Source organism: Haemaphysalis longicornis, unplaced genomic scaffold (assembly GCF_048455015.1).
Source record: "Haemaphysalis longicornis isolate Haplotype H1 unplaced genomic scaffold, Haemaphysalis longicornis Haplotype H1 scaffold_2, whole genome shotgun sequence".
Lineage (NCBI taxonomy): Eukaryota > Metazoa > Arthropoda > Arachnida > Ixodida > Ixodidae > Haemaphysalis > Haemaphysalis longicornis.
In genome coordinates this window covers 144,218,493-144,236,130 of record NW_027526295.1, presented here as the reverse complement: position 1 = coordinate 144,236,130, position 17,638 = coordinate 144,218,493, and the positions used below count along the sequence as shown (strand labels likewise).

At 46.4% G+C, this 17,638-nt stretch overlaps 1 long non-coding RNA gene across 1 annotated transcript; it reads left to right on the top strand.

Annotated features, from left to right (window-relative positions):
• The first annotated feature begins 14,116 nt into the window (after positions 1-14,116).
• Positions 14,117-17,112, top strand: LOC144167428 (uncharacterized). Its single transcript, XR_013321995.1, has 3 exons — positions 14,117-14,244; positions 14,580-14,775; positions 16,780-17,112. It is a non-coding gene; the product is annotated as an uncharacterized LOC144167428 (long non-coding RNA).
• Positions 17,113-17,638: the final 526 nt, after the last annotated feature.

Here is a 17,638-nt window from a genome sequence, read left to right as displayed (position 1 = left end):
CGTGTGCACCGGCATTGCAGACAGCGGACAGGTGTAAAGAAGCGCCAAGCCGTCATTAGCCACTCGGTCGTTCACCAGGTGAAGGCCCAGGCAGTGAAACATTTTCGCGAGCCCGGTATCACGGCGGCCACGAAAGAGTTCGTCGCTTCGCGCGACATTTGGAAAGGATCTTCTCCGAAGAGAAGAATTCCGCAGGCGCAGTTGCGCGAGCGCCCGATAGACACGGGATAAACATGAAGAATGCCAATTTAGGTATGCACGTGTGAGTTCAGTGGAATTGTGTAAGACAGAGTTGTATTTTCACATCGAGTACTGTATACTTGAACGTTGTATTCATTGTTTCTCTGTCGTACGGTACGCCAAGGTTGTACTTATTTTGTCACTCTGGCTGTACAGTGTATATTCACGTACAAGTTCCGTTTTGCGTAAATTTTACTTTGACTATTATACAGTACACATGCCGTGTATTGTTGGCGTTACTAGTGGTGACATTCGTGAACTTTGCGGGTGCATGTTATTGTTTGTGAACAACATATTAGTTATGTTTTCTTTTGAGTTTCATTGTACCAGTGCATTGTATTCTATGTACTGACGTTTACTCATTATATTTGAGCCTACGAGACCTTCGCACTGGAGCGCACGATGTATTTTCATGAGTTTCGCACTTGTAATGACTACTGGCCAGACATTTATTATGGGCACTGGCTTAATTCGAATGCTAGAACTTTATTGTTCTCATACTTATGAGTTGTGCCTAAGATGTCTATTTGTTGAGAAATCTGCGCCAAACCGCTGTTCTGTACGCGAATTCTGTACCTGTCATTATTATTATGAAGAACATTGGGCTGTACTTGATTTTGTGTTAGTAGGCACAGCCTCTTTTGTTCACTAAGTGTGAACGACGCCTACGCACGACTTTGTGAGTTGGGAATATTATTGCATAATATTCTGAAACTGGGGGGCTGTGTCACAAACTCGAGCGTACGACGTCTAAAAGTACCGTATAAATTTTTCATTTTATTGTACAGTGCCTAATTCTTCTTACACTCGGTTCTATTCGCCCGAGACAAGGCTGGAGGTTTCTCGAACGAAGAGGCGGTAACACGATCTTACGCCGGCTGGCCGGCCAGAAAACAACAAAAATAAAACCTCCGCCGCTCCGGTTTCGTCGAAGCTTCCAGTACTTTCGAGGAGGTGCGCGTGGCCTTGCCAGTGCTAAAGAGCGGCGATGATTCTAGAAGGGAGAAGAGTGAAGTTATTCGCTGACGGCGGCGGGCGCGCTGTGTGTTGTGCTCTCCCCCTCCGCGCCGGCACGGCTATAAAAAGAGAAGCCACACCTAAACCCACCAGCTACGTTTGGACGTCGTGATTGACCACTGCACCTGCCAGTTTGTACATCACACCATCGGCGACCCGCGCCCTGGAGGACTCCAACGTGCTCCCGGGCCTCGAATGACCGTGATCGTCTCGGACGGCCTGGCCTACAGCGAAGCCACGCTTCCCAGGTAGCCGACTCGCCTCCGACAGCGGTGCATCATCCGGCCCGGTCGGTGAATATGCTGGGACTCTGTCTCTCATATGCATCGAACTGTTCATTTTCTTTTAGTTAACTGCTCCGATTCGTAATCTTCATTTGTTAGCGCTCCTGTTTGCATAATTTTGTCTAATTGGACTGTTTCTTGTATCCGAATTCCATCTAAGTTGTCTATAATTATCGATCTGTTACCTCGTGCTTGTATTTGCGACTTGCCTGTCTAAATATAAATCTTTGTGTTGTTTTTCGTTCAAGGCTCTTGCTAATTCTTGCCGCTCTAGTCGGCGAAAGCCGCACATCAGACGGCCACCCCCTTTGTCACCTGTGCCCTGTAGATTCGGTGGGGTTTGTTGGCTCTCTTGAGTCGACTCCCCATATCTTCTGGCAGTGCACCCTAATTTAAAGGAAACGGGTGACAGCATGAAAGTGTGCCGTCATGCACTATACGCCCCAAAAACTGTAGGCTGAGTTCCAAATAACCCATTGTGTGTATAGGCGCGTGCTGGTTTGATACAGGCTTCTAAATAGTATGAAGGTTTATTGAGCAAAACGAGCCACGTCTGCGGTAAAGATACAGCAACACTATGTTTGTTCAGAGCTGGAGGGATATTTCATTACATTTCCCACAGCCATATCTTCTCAATATTGAGATATGCGTTACAGGATAGCTGCACTAAAGAGGGGGAGGAGGAAGATTAGGAGGAGGAAGAGAAAACTTTATTTAACAGCAAAATTGAGATGATTAGTGGGCCGGGTCCTCAGACCAGGAAAAGAGAGTAAGATTAATTTTGTTTTTTACTCCTGGAAATAAAAGTTGGAAAACAATGAAGAGCTGCTTGGAAATATTCATTGGTTTCGTAAACTTTCGTTTCTTGTTATATATATGCACGTATATCATTTATTGCGTTCGTTGGCGATTATATCAAGCCTTCAGCACCGTAATCATGTCGTAACTCCTCAGGTTCGTAACTCCTCGTACTCCTCATGTCGTAACTCCTCAGAAATTCGGAGCACAAAAGCCGCCGTCGAGTACTCTGGACGACGACGTCTGAGGTGCGATAGCGGGGCGTGGCACAAACCTTCTCTTTGTATTCTGATGTGAATAAACAACTCACGCTCCAAATATACACCTTCTTGCACGCAGCCATAAGGAAAACCGATTTCTGAAGATGGGAATGTATGCCATACAGCCTGAAGAAAATATCCACACGATCTTTTTGAGCCTCTCAAACAACCCCAAACCTACTAATAAGGCGGTCGTGACGGTGCAGAAAAATTAATGCGTTGAAAAAAAAACATTAATCTGATACAAGACAACGAGAGAAACAGAAGACAGCCGCTTTATTTGCTGCTGTGCGATGCGCGAATAGGGGTCCGCTGCTTGGTGCGTAGCATTACAGACTGTTTAGTCTCCATGAGAGCATCTCAAAAATACTCTAGGGGAGCGTACGCATTTTGAATAGTGATCGAGGAGTTTTGAGCGTTGAAGCTAAGCGTTGAGCGTTGAAGCTAGAAAAGACGAGTTACACCCGATCTTCTTACCGATACTCTGAAGAAAGTTGTTGCCTCTTTCTTCCTGTGTTGCAAACTTGAGGGGTTTACAGCTTGAAATTATTCACATCTGCCAGAAGTCGGCAGAAATCACTGAATTACTAGAAATACGCTTTTCAATGCACCAAAGCATCAAAGCGGTGGATTTCTAGCGCTGGCACTGCCGCCTCCCACAAGCGGAGTGTCGCAGACGACAGCGGTGCGAGTCCCTAAGCCGACGTCAGAGCCAGGGGGCGCCACTCAAACATCTCACCGCCAATTCCGCTGCAGCTTGGCGCAAGCGAGGAAACGCGAGTTTTCGGAGCGAGCAGTTAAATTGAGTCGACCATCCAGGTTTAAAATGATAGGTACAAGACAATAACCAATAACTTTATGGCGGTTAGCTTAATAATATGAGGCGCGCAAGTACAAAGATTGAGCAGCGATCACCCGAACGAAGTGCAGTCGGTTCTGGCGCTCTATGCTGCGGTTTCGCACACTTATTTTTTTTATTTCTTAGATTTGTCGATGTGTATTTATACGCGGTGCCCTTGCAACTATCCCTCGCGTCCTCACCCAACATTATCTACAAGAGTGGTGCATTGCATAAACATCTGTCGCATAAATACAATATTAAGATTGCTTCTGATTGGTATGAATGTCAGAATAGATTTTTCGCCGCGGCTTTTTAAGCAGGCTTAGAAAATGGTAAGCATGCAAGACCGGCACCAACCAACCGTGGTACATTCAGACACCACCGTCCATTATTGCAAGGTAGTGTCAGGGAGTATTTGTAAGGTTTTAGTACGCGCTTTGTGAACTAATGTAGCGCATATGCACGGCAGTTAAAAAAGCTAATCATGGTCTGCAAAAACTACACGATACATCATAGCTAACGAAGCTGCATAATTATCGCGTGATGTGCGGCTTAGACATGTCTGTGCTTGCAATTCAGAATGCTTTTTGCTAGTATATACCTGAGCGCGTAAAAAACTCAGCTAGATTTCTTCGGTAGTCTAGCTGAGTTTGAAACTATTAAATGTGCTAACTCCTCTATTTTTTTATTTTGTAAGATTACTTTTAAAGATTGATTTTTAATTCTGTTTTCTTTTCTAACTTCAAGTTTCGTCCAATTAATTAGCTCTATTTGCGCAATTTTGAAAACATTACACATGTTATCGTGCTAATTATGCACTTCTATGCAAATGGTGGGTGTAGGTGGCTCGTTTTCACATTTTTATACGTGTATCCGTAGTTCTCAGTGCTTTTTTTTTACTTTAGTGTTCCTTTTTTGGAAGAGGTGTATAAATACGCAATTCTTTTTATTTTGTAAGATAGGTATAGGTTTTATTATGCATTTTCTATTTTTGTTTATTGTATGAATCTGTACGACCAATTATCTGCATTCACGCTATTGAAGCGATTAATTAAACGTGCGCAAATGCTGGGCGTTACACTTTAGTCAGTTTTTATGATTTTTTTTTTATTTTCCGCTGCTGAGCACGAGGTCGCGGGTTCGATTCCCGGCCGCGGCGGTCGCTTTACTGACGGTGGCGAGAAGCAAAAACGCCCGTGTGTACAAGGTTTCGGCGCACATTAAAGATCTCCAGGTGGTCAAAATTAATCCGGAGCCCTCCACTACGGCGCGCCTCATCGCCTGCGTTGCATCGGCTCGTTAAACCCCTACAATCAATCAATCAAATTTTTTTATTCCTGTTTCCGTCGTTAATTTTTGTCAGGGCGTTTTATTCTTGCTTTCGCTCTGCGCGGGAGATGTATAGAACTCATATTTCTTAATTCGTAAGTTTATTTTTATAATTTCTTTCTAGATTTTGTATTTTTTGTTTTATATTCCGTTCTATCAATTGCCTCTATTCGCGGTAACGTAAAAATTAAATATGTTAACTCTGACAACTATGCATTTCTGTGCGAATGCAGGGCCTTACAAGGTTCATCTGTTCGCGGGATTTTTTTTATTCACGCTTGTGTCATTATTTTCGCTGCTCCTTTATTTTTATTTCTGGTTTGTCGCGCAGCTGTAAAAAATTTATACTTTTGAATTTATTTGTATCACTTCTATATTTCGTATTTTACTACTTTCTGTACTTTTGTTTTTTCTAAATTACGTTCGACTAATTATCTTTATCTACGCTTTGTAGCGATCAATTGTATTAACTCTGGCAATTCGCGTTTATAAGAACCGTTATAAGAATAAAGAACCGCTCCCCTTCTTGCGCCGATTCTGTGGAGGAGGTGATAACCATGCAGGCGTGTTCGCGTATGCCGTGTAAACGCACAAATCACTTAGCGACAGAGGGTTTTTGGCGCCTTTTAGGCGATGCAACGGCAGGCTAGAGCTCGCCTTGCCAGTGAAAAAGAACGTCTACGGCGCACCGCGCGCGCTCTCATACCCCCGCGCGGTACGGATCTCCCTGGCGGGTTGTCTCACCAAGATAAGGTCCTGCTCAGACGTCTTCGCCTGGGAGTCGCCCTCACGCTAGCTGTGACGAGGTCCTGGCCACCTCAATACCATGCCCCGTTCAACGCCACGTGCCCCTTCCGCCCCGCTCCAGTTGACCAAGCTACAGCAGAGCACCTGGTGTGGAGTTGCCCTGCTCTGCGGAGCCTACGCGCTGTGCACATCGCCACCTGCGGCCCGCGCCCCGGACGTCCGCCAGACTTCATGGCGTGGATTTAAGGTCCACATCATGGCCCCCTGCTCCGATTCGTTCGGGAATCCGGAGTGTATCTGTACATTTAATTTCCCCTTATGCTGAATAGCAAACTTCCACAATAAAAAAAAAAGCACTTCTGACGGTCACAACATGTTTGCGGCCTCGCACAAGTGGGATTTAACCTCGCGCAAGTGGAATGCTTAAAAAAAAACTAAAAATAAGAAGCTGAGGACCTCTTTTGGGGGGACGATAGCCCCCTCCGCCCCCCCCCCCCCTCCCCCCTTGGGACCACCACGGCGTCCGATGACGTCAAAATATTTGAAATATAGGCTGGCACAGCACTGAACATCTAACGTTGTGGTGTAGAGGTTCCCTATTAGCTTGCTGATACCAGAGTCCTACCAAGAACGGGGGTTCGAGGCAGTCTGTTGTCACCTTTGCTTTTTTATCATTCGTTCAAGTAAAGGCTTCATCGCTTAGGTTAGTTATCGGTTTTTTACATGATTTCTTTCTCTTTGATAGGAAGTCTTAGGTTACGTTATATTACTATGCGTTAGAGATAGCGAAGTAGTGCCAATTAACCGCGGCGGTTTCTTTAACGAAACGTCGGTGGACGTTGCTCTAATGAACGGTACCGTCGAACAGAGAAAGAGAGAGAGAATACTCGTTAATGTGGTCTGGAGATGTCAGCTTTACTTGCGGCAGTGCTTGGTACGCCAGATGTGGATGATTATAATGTCATGATTGATAACGGAGATTGGGAAGACAACAATGAAAAAAATTAAATAAATACAAAATAGATCCAGTGCAGTGCAAGACAGGAAACTCTAAATACAGTTGAGTAAAAAAGTTGAACAAATGGTGCCGAGGAAGCACAGCCAAACCAACAAAAGGGGGCAAGTGTACATGACAACGCAAACGCGTACAGAGGTAGTCACGCGCACAGTTTCAGAATTACAAAATGTTCTCTTCTCAATAGTCCCCAAAACGGCAATTTCGACACAGACCTATCTAATCCCACGTTTTTTGCACCCTCTTCATGGCATGCGCCATCTGACAAGATGCATCATTCGCCAGCATGAATAGGCGGGCTCGAAGAAGAAGAAGAAGAAAAACACGCCATGGCCATCAGTGCCTTCCCGCCCACTGCCTCTCCTTCGCCAGCTTCCCTTCTTGTTTTATTTCTCTACGTACTTTTCATGTTTTCTTTCCTTTATTTTTTTATTTTATTTTATGTTGGTTTCAACACTTCCTGTTGCTACGTCTCATGTTTGAGCAGTTTTTTTTTTCTGTATATATTTCCCTCATATTTTATTTACCTCCTTAAATGTCTTTCTTTAATTACCTTGTAATTTCTCTCTGTGAGCGCCCCTTTCCTGGCCAATCCCCCTGAGTGGGTATGAGCCATCTCTTTTGGCACCACCACCACCACCACCAAGCGCAAGACGGTTTCTTTCGTGGGTCTTTCGTCAGAAATTTCGGAGCTGCAGGGAGTCTTGGGACAGCCACCGGCTACACAGCAATATCTTTTACCCGTTCGATTTCAGCCACAGCCCGAAAGCTTCAGCGAATCACAAAGCGATGTTGACGATGCAGGCAACACCTTGTCCGGTGAGGCTTCAACCAGCCCCGCAGGTTCCAGCAGCCGGCCAACCTCGAGCAGAAAGCGTGGCTGAAGTCAACATGCTACGCTCCGCAGACTCACGCAGCGGCAACTCGGGAGGCGATTCGAAACCCAGCAGCGGAAGAGGGGGCGACTGCAACTCGGTCGTGTCTCTGCTTTGCGGCCGTGGTACCGGGCCTCAGGGAAATGATCGAGGCAGCCGAATATACTCGCGGCTTCCAGCCCTGGCGCTAGGGGCGTTGTGCATATTCACTTTGGCGTGCGTGGTGGTCGTAACTCTGGACCAAAAGTGGAACCTTTCGCCGACGTTGAAGTCGGTGTCACAGCGGCCAGGAATCACGTCGCCTCCGAGGGCATCCTTAGCGCCGCGTCACCGGTGAGTTCCCTCATACAAAACAATTTTTCGGGCATAACACAGTGAACGCCCCGTTAATTCGATTTCGAGTGTCTTTCGGATCGCTTCCGTGGCAGAAAGTGCTGCACAAGGGGCGCAGTTGTAGAGACAAAACGCTGCTATACTGTTAAGCATAAAGGCATGTCCGCAAGCACAGTAGCTAAACTGTGATTGCTACTGCCAGGTGTTCTTTTGTAATAGCCGTGACATTACCTTCTGTAATGACCTTAACATTACCTTAAGGCTTGCTCTAATCTCACGGCAGCCGTGATAATTACCACCGGGAAATTCCCGCGGCAGTTTCCATAAAAGCCGACTGGCCTAAAATTCGCTGAATAATATTATATCCCAAGGTAACCTAACATAACATAACCTCACCCAACCTAACGCAACCTAACCGAACACATCATAACCTACCCAAATCCAGCCCAACTGAAACAAACCTAGTCTAACCCAGCCCAACAACACAGGACACAACCTACATTAAACGTAATCCAACCCAATCTAGAAGTCCTGTTCTTCGATCTTTTGATATAGTAAAAACCAGAGTAAAAAAAGCACTAACAAAATCACGGTGACCGAAAAATCCCGAAAGCTAAACAAAAAACTTCGCAATGTCGGACTCGAACCTAAGCCTTCTCGCTTAAAAACAAGTACTGTGCCACAGCGCTACAGGGGCAGCTGAAAATACGGCTTTTTGGTGAATACTTATCCCACAGAATCTCCGCGTAGCATGCTTAGCAAATGAAAGGCGACTGCCGTAAAAAATTTCTGACGGTAATGTTCACGGTTAATGTAATAATAGGCATTACCTTACCTTAAACCTAAGCGATGCCAAATATTATCATGGAACATAAGGCTGGTCACCAATTGCAGCTGTAATGTGATTAGTGTATGTTTCTCTTACCATTAGGAGGGGAAAGCATTACAAAGCATGCCAAAACCACCATTAACGTTTTCCATCCCCAAAAATCAATGGGCAACTTTTGCGGACCATCCCGAGAATCGCAAATTTCTCGACAGGTAGAACACTCAATGAGAGGACGAACCCAGCTATGGTCAAAATAGCTGTTAAAACACGCCTTTTACCATGCGATTGAAGCCGTAGGTGTTACTAGGTGCGAAAATTATCAAGTCTTTCAGCTGGCCTGATGGATGATGCGAGTTTTCCAAAAAAAAAATTAGTCCGTGCCCCACTGAGCGACAAAGCAAAAACGTTGCTGGTACAGACAGTGGCCGCAGCGACCTTCACTAAAAGAGCAGTTACAAAAACGGCGGACTTACTTTTGCTGAAATAAATCAATTGGAACCTTTGAGGGCGTAGGCAATCCAACTTGTTTTTTGGGAAAGGATGTTGGGTGCGCTAGTACTACGCTACGTCACTACGTTGGCAGCGGCGCTCACGTGACCGTTTATAGTAATGGCACGGGAGTAGAACAGGGGCACCACTACCAAGGATAACTCTGATTCAGGGGTATCTGTGTCGTGAAATGTTGCTGTTTGCCTTTACAAGTGATTCACGTGAAAGACGAAGAAACGAAAGAGAAGGAAAATTTGCAAGCATGGTTGAGCAGTAGAAAAGTCGGTGAGAGGTATCCTCAGTGAAAGCCGTAATACGTTCCCTTTCAAAGCACATAAGCAGACTTCAGTGCCAGATAAATTTGCGCTCTAAAAACGTTCAAGCAGCAGTTGACCAGAGGCAAATAAACAATGAACACTAGATGGTAAAAGCGCTTAACTGATCCCTTTAGAATACAAATAGCATAGCGCTATTTTTCAGCAGCCACCCATGAAGCCAAGGAAACCCTACAAGTGTTAACCATAACTTGCTAACAATTACTGTACATTTTCATAAACACTTGACTGGACAAACTTCCGGCATTTTGAACGCCGCTTCCCTTCATTAAGGCTGAAAAAGTTTCAGCAGAGACAAGCAGGATGTGTTAATAAAAAGCTGTAACTGTCCTGAAATGCCGGTTTTTTCGCCGTTTCACATAAAAATGGCCACCGCAAGTAATGTTTTAGAGAACTATGGATTCCAGTGCATTGTTTTCAGAAATGTGTCCTACTGAATTTGAAGCTGTAGAATTATGTTTCAAATGCAGGGAAGCTGGCAAAGTCTGACTCTAACACATTCGATGGTTTTATGCTGAATATTGGTCCTCTTTCAGTGATGCTCCTAGCTTCACTGCGAGCTCGTATTGATTCATGGTGACACGGCTTAAACAGCTTCTTTGAGCACCATAAAATCCAATCTAACCTCCGATACCAGAGAACTTTGGTTTGGACTACAATTTAAATGTTTCATGGAGTACTGATGACTCTCTTCGCTTCTTTTACTATTGGCGTGGACTGAGCTGCAGGGTATTGAAATTCGTAAAAGTAGGCGTATAAACGTGTGTACCCCGCGTTGATTTGAATTTCCGAGTGATGTTTCATAAATTTCATAGAAAGGAGTAGGCTACTTTTCGCATGCTTTAAATTCGGATTAGTTTGGCGCATGAGGAGACCTATGGGTGTTTCTAGAGAAAAGTGAAACATTTTCCGCATGACGATTATTGTCTTTCGATTAAAAATCCCATTACGTGTTTGATGAGCATGGATGTCAAAATAATGCAACGTCTGGAAGTCTCATGTCAGATGTCACTCTCCCCACAGGCAAATGACACCTCAGGAGACGGTGAGGTCTACGTGCCGACGGCTTCTCCGCGAGCGAGGACCAAGAAATCCAGGAGCAACACCAGTATTACTATCCTCAGCGCTGCAACCAAGCCAACCGTCGTCGAGGGTTCTACCAGCATCGATGCCACCGAACAGGCCGAAGTGGCCCACGGAATCAGGAAGCACGCCCGAGGCCGGTTGTCGAAGAGACTGACGACGGTTTTGCACCCGCGCTCGTTCCTTGCACCGAGCAACAAGTAAGGCAAGATTAGGAGGGCGGCAAACAATGCCCACGCACCCTTGGCGCCCAGGAGATTTTCTCAACCGGGCCTACGATTCGTGAGTACCTGTTGCACACTGGTAGAACACTTCCAACTTGACATAGCATCACTGTTAGAATGAATTGCTAGAACGTTCTTGAGGGTTCTGCAGTGGTGAGAGTTCTGCAAGTAACAGCTTTCCGCTGCATTCCTGAGCAATGGTAGATGTGTTAGCCCAGTTTGGCACTGCTACAGCGAACTACGTCTGAGAGGAAAGCGGAAGGGGAATTAAATCTCGTTGCCTCGTCTTCCTATTAGCCAGCGAAGGAACGAGACAGGAGGGCAGCCGCTGTTATAGTTGCGGAAGATAGAATCCGCTAAGCGGAGCGAAAACGTTGCAGTTTAAATGGCATGTATGTAATCATACGAACGGGTCTTTGTTACACAGCGGCAGTGCTGCAGCAAGAGTAGGACCGTGCTCCCTCCGCTGTGAGTCGTAAAGCTTTCGTTTCCAGACTTCTGCATGTTCCGACCAATGTTCCGGGACGCCGAAAGTTACTTGGTGTAATGAAAGCAATACAGTTGTACACATCATCTCGCAAGTTCGGTTAAAATGTGCAGTCATAACGGATAATTTATACGTACCGCAGCGCTATACCACCCGAGTGCCCCGAAGCATTAACTGGATGGGGTTCGTCGTTGGGTTAATCACGGCTCCGGCAGCCTGCCAGCCGAACGTTTGAGGATTCACCGTAAACAATGGGACCCCTCAGCCTCTCGTCACAGGGTTATTTTGCCTACATAGACAAAATAGTACATGCATAAAGGCGGCGTCGTTCGCAGTCAGTGTTACGTTTTTTACAGCGAAGCTGCTCTTCAAGTCGTAATTTTTTGCGTCGGCAGATCAAAATACCAAGAAATTGCAAGGCGCGCGCCTCGCATCGACCACCAGGGAGATAACCAAAGCAAGAAAATACCTAATGCTCGTGTGTGCGTCCCTCGCCACGACCGTCCAGCGTCCCCTGTGCACGTTTGTCAAGCCAAGCATACCCCGTTAGGGATAGTGGCCAAGATTGTGGCGGCCGCCTGGCAGTTAAAAAAAATTCACGCATCTCCAGGAAGTGAATCATGACAAGTGGGCGAACCACTGGGGATTCTTCTTACCGTAAATCACTTATGAGAATGCTTACTGCTGCTAAAACAATTTCTAATCCGATCCAATCCGATACATTACAATTTATTTCCAATCCTTGTGCGTGCATCGCGGCAACTGCGCAGAGTCCTCGGGACACGTTTGTCGAGCCAATCATTACCAGATTGGCCAAGATTGGTAAACATGAAACTCCAGCGTTCGCCGAAATCGTGGAAACACTTGCTCGGAACGCGAGAGACACGTCATAGCGTACGCCCTTCCAAGGTTACGTCAAATGACTATCACTTCCAAAAACCGAAAGACGCTCACACTTATAGCAACAATGATTGATTAAATAACGTTGTGGCAGCGAGGAAGCAACAAATCGCTGTAATCGAGGAGTTAAACCTATGTGATGGGCGTGAAGGTTGTGTACAGCTTCGCTACGTTGAAGGCTTACGCGTTAGAGTGAGGTTCCTTTATTTTTTTTTCGGTGGCCGAGCAATTAGCGAAATGGGCAAAGTTATCATGATATCTTCTTTGATATTTAATTCTGATCTTTTAAGCATTAAATAACCCTTTACGGCCCAGCCCACACAAACGTGTGGGTCAACATATCGTTTACTAAGTAGCACCTGTTTCGGTTTCAGTTTCACAGCCCTTGGTAGTCGCTGCGAACGCTTCCGAGACTTTATTGGTTTCGTTAGTTCGCTCATTTCGCCACCAGGGGGCGAGAAATCGCACATTAAAAACGGCGCTCAAGCCAGCGCGATCACGCTAGCCGCCTTCAAGATGAGAACTGATATTTCCTCTTGCTATTTTCGTATTTTCGGAATAACAAGTGTAAGACACGACTTGCAGGACTTGGAAAAACGCGATTGGATAAAAAATACACCCGTTCCCTTCGTCTTCGTTCCGTCATCACGCTTGAAAAATGCACCCACAAATAAGTGTGGGCTGGGCTTTTGTCGTCCCGAAAATTTTGCTGGGCACTACAGGGTGGCGGGCTCGTGCACTGCAGCGCCAGCGATAAAATTTTTTTCTTCCTTTCTTCGTGTCTCATTTATTCGCGGTTTTGGGCTGGCTCGTTGGTAATGTTTTCTCGCGCCTTAACCTTGAACTAGTTCCGTAATTACTTGTGAAAAAATATTAATTATAATTATTTACTATATTAATTAAACCTTCAATATTTTTAATTTTCCAAAAATCCCATTTATAGTAAAAGTACTCCTAAAAACGATGTAAAACTCGTAAATAAAACGTAAAAATGCAGGTTTTCTGCGCCTGGTGCCATTTTTAAGGTATTCTTACTACCCGCAGATCATACGAATAGAAGCCCAGCCCACACATATGTGTGGGTTTGTTTTCTGTGTGAAATACTCTGCGCTTTCTATTTTCACTTGTCGAAGCATGATTAGGAAGGGGTAAATGCACAAAATTTATTTACTTGTGGCCTTTTTTTCTAAAATCTTTTTGTTGGGCAGGAAAGGCATAAGGTGCTGTGAAATGAGCCAATGGAAACGAGAATCCGCGTTTTGAAAAGAAGGGATAGTCATGCTGAACGTTCAAAAGCTAGTTAATGCTTTATACTGCAGAAAGCTTCGCTGCAAGAGCAGGAGATAAAAACCATATCTGTGTCTCCGGCTAGCCTGGCAAACTCCTACCGGCATAGGAGCCGCCATGGCGTGCACATTTAGGTGCGTTCATGGGACCTGTTTGTATGGAGATCTGTAGTTTCAATACCAACGTCGTAACGTCGACGTACTGACTCAATGGATGTCTGTTGTGTCCCTCGTATCTTGCGGGTGTTCACTGCAAGTGTAGGTGCTCGTCTGCGCCGTAAATGGCGAGCATTTAGGTATCGTTTCAGTCGGGAAACAGCCATTCCCCCCCTCCCCCGCCTCCCCCCCCGTGCAACGATGTGTCATTACAAAACTAACCTTATATCACCTCCGTGGTAAGGATGGTGTTCCGTAGGGCAGTTACAGAATGTCTGCAAGCGAAAGTTCATGGTTTGAACTGATTTATCCCAAACAGGTAAATTATGGCGCGTTTAAATCAGAATGCTGCTAAGACGAACTGCCGCAGTTGGTACTGCTTTCGCTCAGTTTCGTGGAACATAGCTCTCTTTCTACACTGCGCAGGCAGCGCGTGCATGCCGGGCCCCGCTGTTCAGTGTCTGCCTTAAGCCACGATTCGAGGCGTATTACAGGCCCGGGGAGGGAACCTGTGCACTGGCTGCAAGGACACATCCAAAGGCTGTTGCGATGGCAGGCTCGGCCTTTATGACTACTGCCTTAGACGGCCCTTTCTCACTATGCAACAGGAGCCCGAATCGCTTCGCGTCTCTGGAGAACTGCCGCCGAAGTTGTATTGAAGGACCCGAGCCTGCGCAGAGGTGCTTCGACAAGCCCCTTTTCGGCGGCTGCTCGAGGTATTTGTGCTACTACGCCACTTTTACTGGGTCACGGCAATTAATCTGCTTATATTATCGTGCAGTTCGCGCACGACTATCGTGTTATCAGCAGAAAGGGTGGACTTGACGAAAAGCACCGTAATAATTGGAACTGGGGTAAGAAGTTTTAGGAAGTCCCATGAGTACCCACAACACGCAGACCAGCCACAACCGAAGGGAATTTGACGATTTCATTTCAAACTAAGTTACATTTTAATTCGTATCAGCCAAGACAGTTTTTATTTTGAGTCTGTTCATCGGTTTCATCGGTTGTTTCTTTCCCTGTACTCAGTGTTTTGCAATCATATGTACAGCCATCTCGTCCAGCCCTCGTGGTGGTTCTTTGATGGCCATCTGTGCCGGCCCTGGAGCTTTCTAGACGGGAAGTGTCCGAGCGCTGGGCGACGGGGAAGCGCACCACAGGTGTTCCGAAGCCGGGCCCAGTGCTTGAGGCGGTGCGCTCCACATCTCCTGTCAACAGTTGTCGGCGGAGCTCAGGAACAGCGCAAGGTAAAGAATGAACAATCGCTGGGGGATTAGACATGAACTAGCGAAGGCTCAGTAAATATTCAGCTGATGCACACTCGTATGTAGTTGGCAATAAAATCCTTCCAGAGCTTTAGGATTCATTTCGAACACCTTAATCTACCTAAAATGAAAGAGCTCGCTTGAGTGGCGTACGTGACAATGCTATAAAAGATAGGATGTAAAACGTTTGGAAATAAAGCACTGAGTACTCTTGTTAAATGGTTCTCTATACCCTTCTTCTAGGGGAACAAGGAAGTGTTGTGTTTCAAATGCAGTTCTGGGAAGCATTATCCACGGCAGCCCACTACGATGACCTCCGAAAAAAATGAGCCCAAATTTTGAAACCCTCAGAGCACAAGCCAAGGTGAAAAAAAAACTGAATTATCGCGTAGCAACTGACGCAACAAAAAAGAAGAAAACGGGAATGAGGAAATGAGTGAAAATCGAAGCCCTTTTGTGTACGATAACGTATAAACCCATTGCAAAAGACTGACGTATATATAGTAGTTGGTGAGGCCCCGAAGAATGGTGCATTGAGCTGATTTTTCTACCACCAATTAGAGGCTACCTAACCCTGTAGCCGCCCGCGCATAGATGTATGCGGTGGGGTGTAATAATACAGAATCCAGTCACAAATATGGCTTCAACAAATTTATTGCGGTGTCCCTCCAACTCAGACCGCTCTCGTTATTACACCGAAAGTCTTACAGCATGTCTCATTGAAAGGTGACCTCGAATGACCCCGCCGTCTACGGGAATTGTACGAACACTCCCGGGAACTAATGAAGGACAGCAGCGAACGAAATTATGCCAGCTGTGCTTGAGACTAATAATAATTGCCAAAGCTAAATATTGATGGATTCGTGATTGATGCTAATAAAGATTAAGGTGCGATAAAGGTATAATAAGATAAATAAAATGAAATGAGGTGGATTAGGATGAATTAAGGATGATGGATTTCGGATTCATGGCATTGACGTGTAAGCTGATGTAAAGGGGGATTGAGATTAAGATGAACTAGTTACAATAAAGATCGAGTAAGGAAGGAATTAACGTTAAGAATAACTTTGGTGTATTAGGATGGACTAAGAAGTATAAGTTGGATTAAGAGGAACTGAAAAGGTTAATAGGGTTAGGATGAGTTTAGGTGAGATTTACCTGGGTGGATTGGACAATGGTATAGCACGGGGAACGTAAAATAGACAATGTCTTACTGTGTCTGCTGTGTCGAAGGGTTGGCGTGTATTTAAAAGATAGCCGGGATAATAGTGCAGCATAAACTGCAAGCGTAGCGTCGACAGTGGACGTGACTAAATATCACCAGGATTTCGCCTTAAAAAAGCGTAGGCGGTCCCAAGTGCCCAGGGAATTTTTGTTAATAACCAGTACTCGTATAGTTTGGTGGCATTCAAAGCGTCTGCAGTTGACGTCAGTTGACTGAACAAAATCGCTGCAGTGGATTTTGGAAGGGTGAAGAACTACTCCCACTCTCTTTCCGTCCACCGATTCGGCCTCCCCTGCGGACAGTACACGGTAAGTGGCACTGAAAGATGTGATCGACAGTGTACTAACGAGTGCTTCCAAATTGTGCAGTCCAACAATCTTCTGATCCCCGCTATTGACTTAAAATAGCTTCCACACTGGGGCACAACACAGAAATACATATAACATTGGAAAAACGGAGTAATGGGAGGGGGGATGTTCTAGTATTCCATTCGTCATCTAAACGAGCAAAACCTATCTTGTTAGCGACGTACGGGACCTACTAACCAGGTGTTGCGCCGGCGGCCAAAGCGCATTTTCTTGGTACATGAAGTGAAGGTTAAGGAAACAAATGAATACACCGCTCCCTTGCACATCTTTGCCCTTTTTGAATCATTTTTTACTTCCCCCGTGGGCCCCACTCACTCCCTCCACCCACGACACATGTACCACCAAATACAATGTACCCGTTTCTAATTATGCCCGATGCCAATGTGTTCGCAGCCGCAAGACCGCCGGTGCCGCCGGCCACAGGGGCGAGACTGCAGCCCACAAGAGCTCCGGTTCCCCTACTTCGCGGACGTCCCCATTTTTTGGGGCGGGCCTCTGCGGTGCGTGCGCGTTTCCCCACGCACGGTGCTCGACAGGAGATGCTTGGTCGGCGCCAACCGCTTCCCCAGCCTCGACCAGTGCCACAAGACATGCGTAGCCCATCGCCTACGCAGTCGACGCCGGCTGACAGGGCGCGGAACCATTCGGCGCATAGGCAGCAACTATCCATCAATCCGAGGTAGAAACAAGCACGAAGATTTCGCAGCTGGATCTTTGCGGCACGGAGTTCCCAGCGACTAATAAATAACCGCATAAGCAAGTTAATAAGCATAAGCATAATAAGCATAAGCAAGCAAAAAAAAAAAGTTCCTGTGATTTTGCAGCCGCCCCATTCCATAGGGGTGATTTCCCGTGCACGCCGGGTGAACTTCCCAAGCGTTGTAGTCCCACACAAGGGCCGAGCGCCAGGCCGGGGAGTCGCTTGTACCTATTTTACCGGTAGGTGCCCGGCGCCACCAAGGAACCTGAACTCACATGGTGCCTTCCACAGCCACGATGAACGCTCAACTCGCAACCGCCTGTCGCAGGACAAGCCGCCAGACTCTTTCACCCCCGGCAATGGCGCAACGCGGCAAGATGGCCGGGGGCCCCGCCAGATGGACAAGGGTCAGGGGCCCCTCGATAGGGTAAAGGCAGCTTTCCAGACGTGAAATCCCCTTTCAAGGGTCCGCACTCGACCAGGGACGCCTGTACCCATTAAAGAAACCGGTGGGTGTCCCGCGGTACCAGGATTCGAACCCCGGACCTCCCG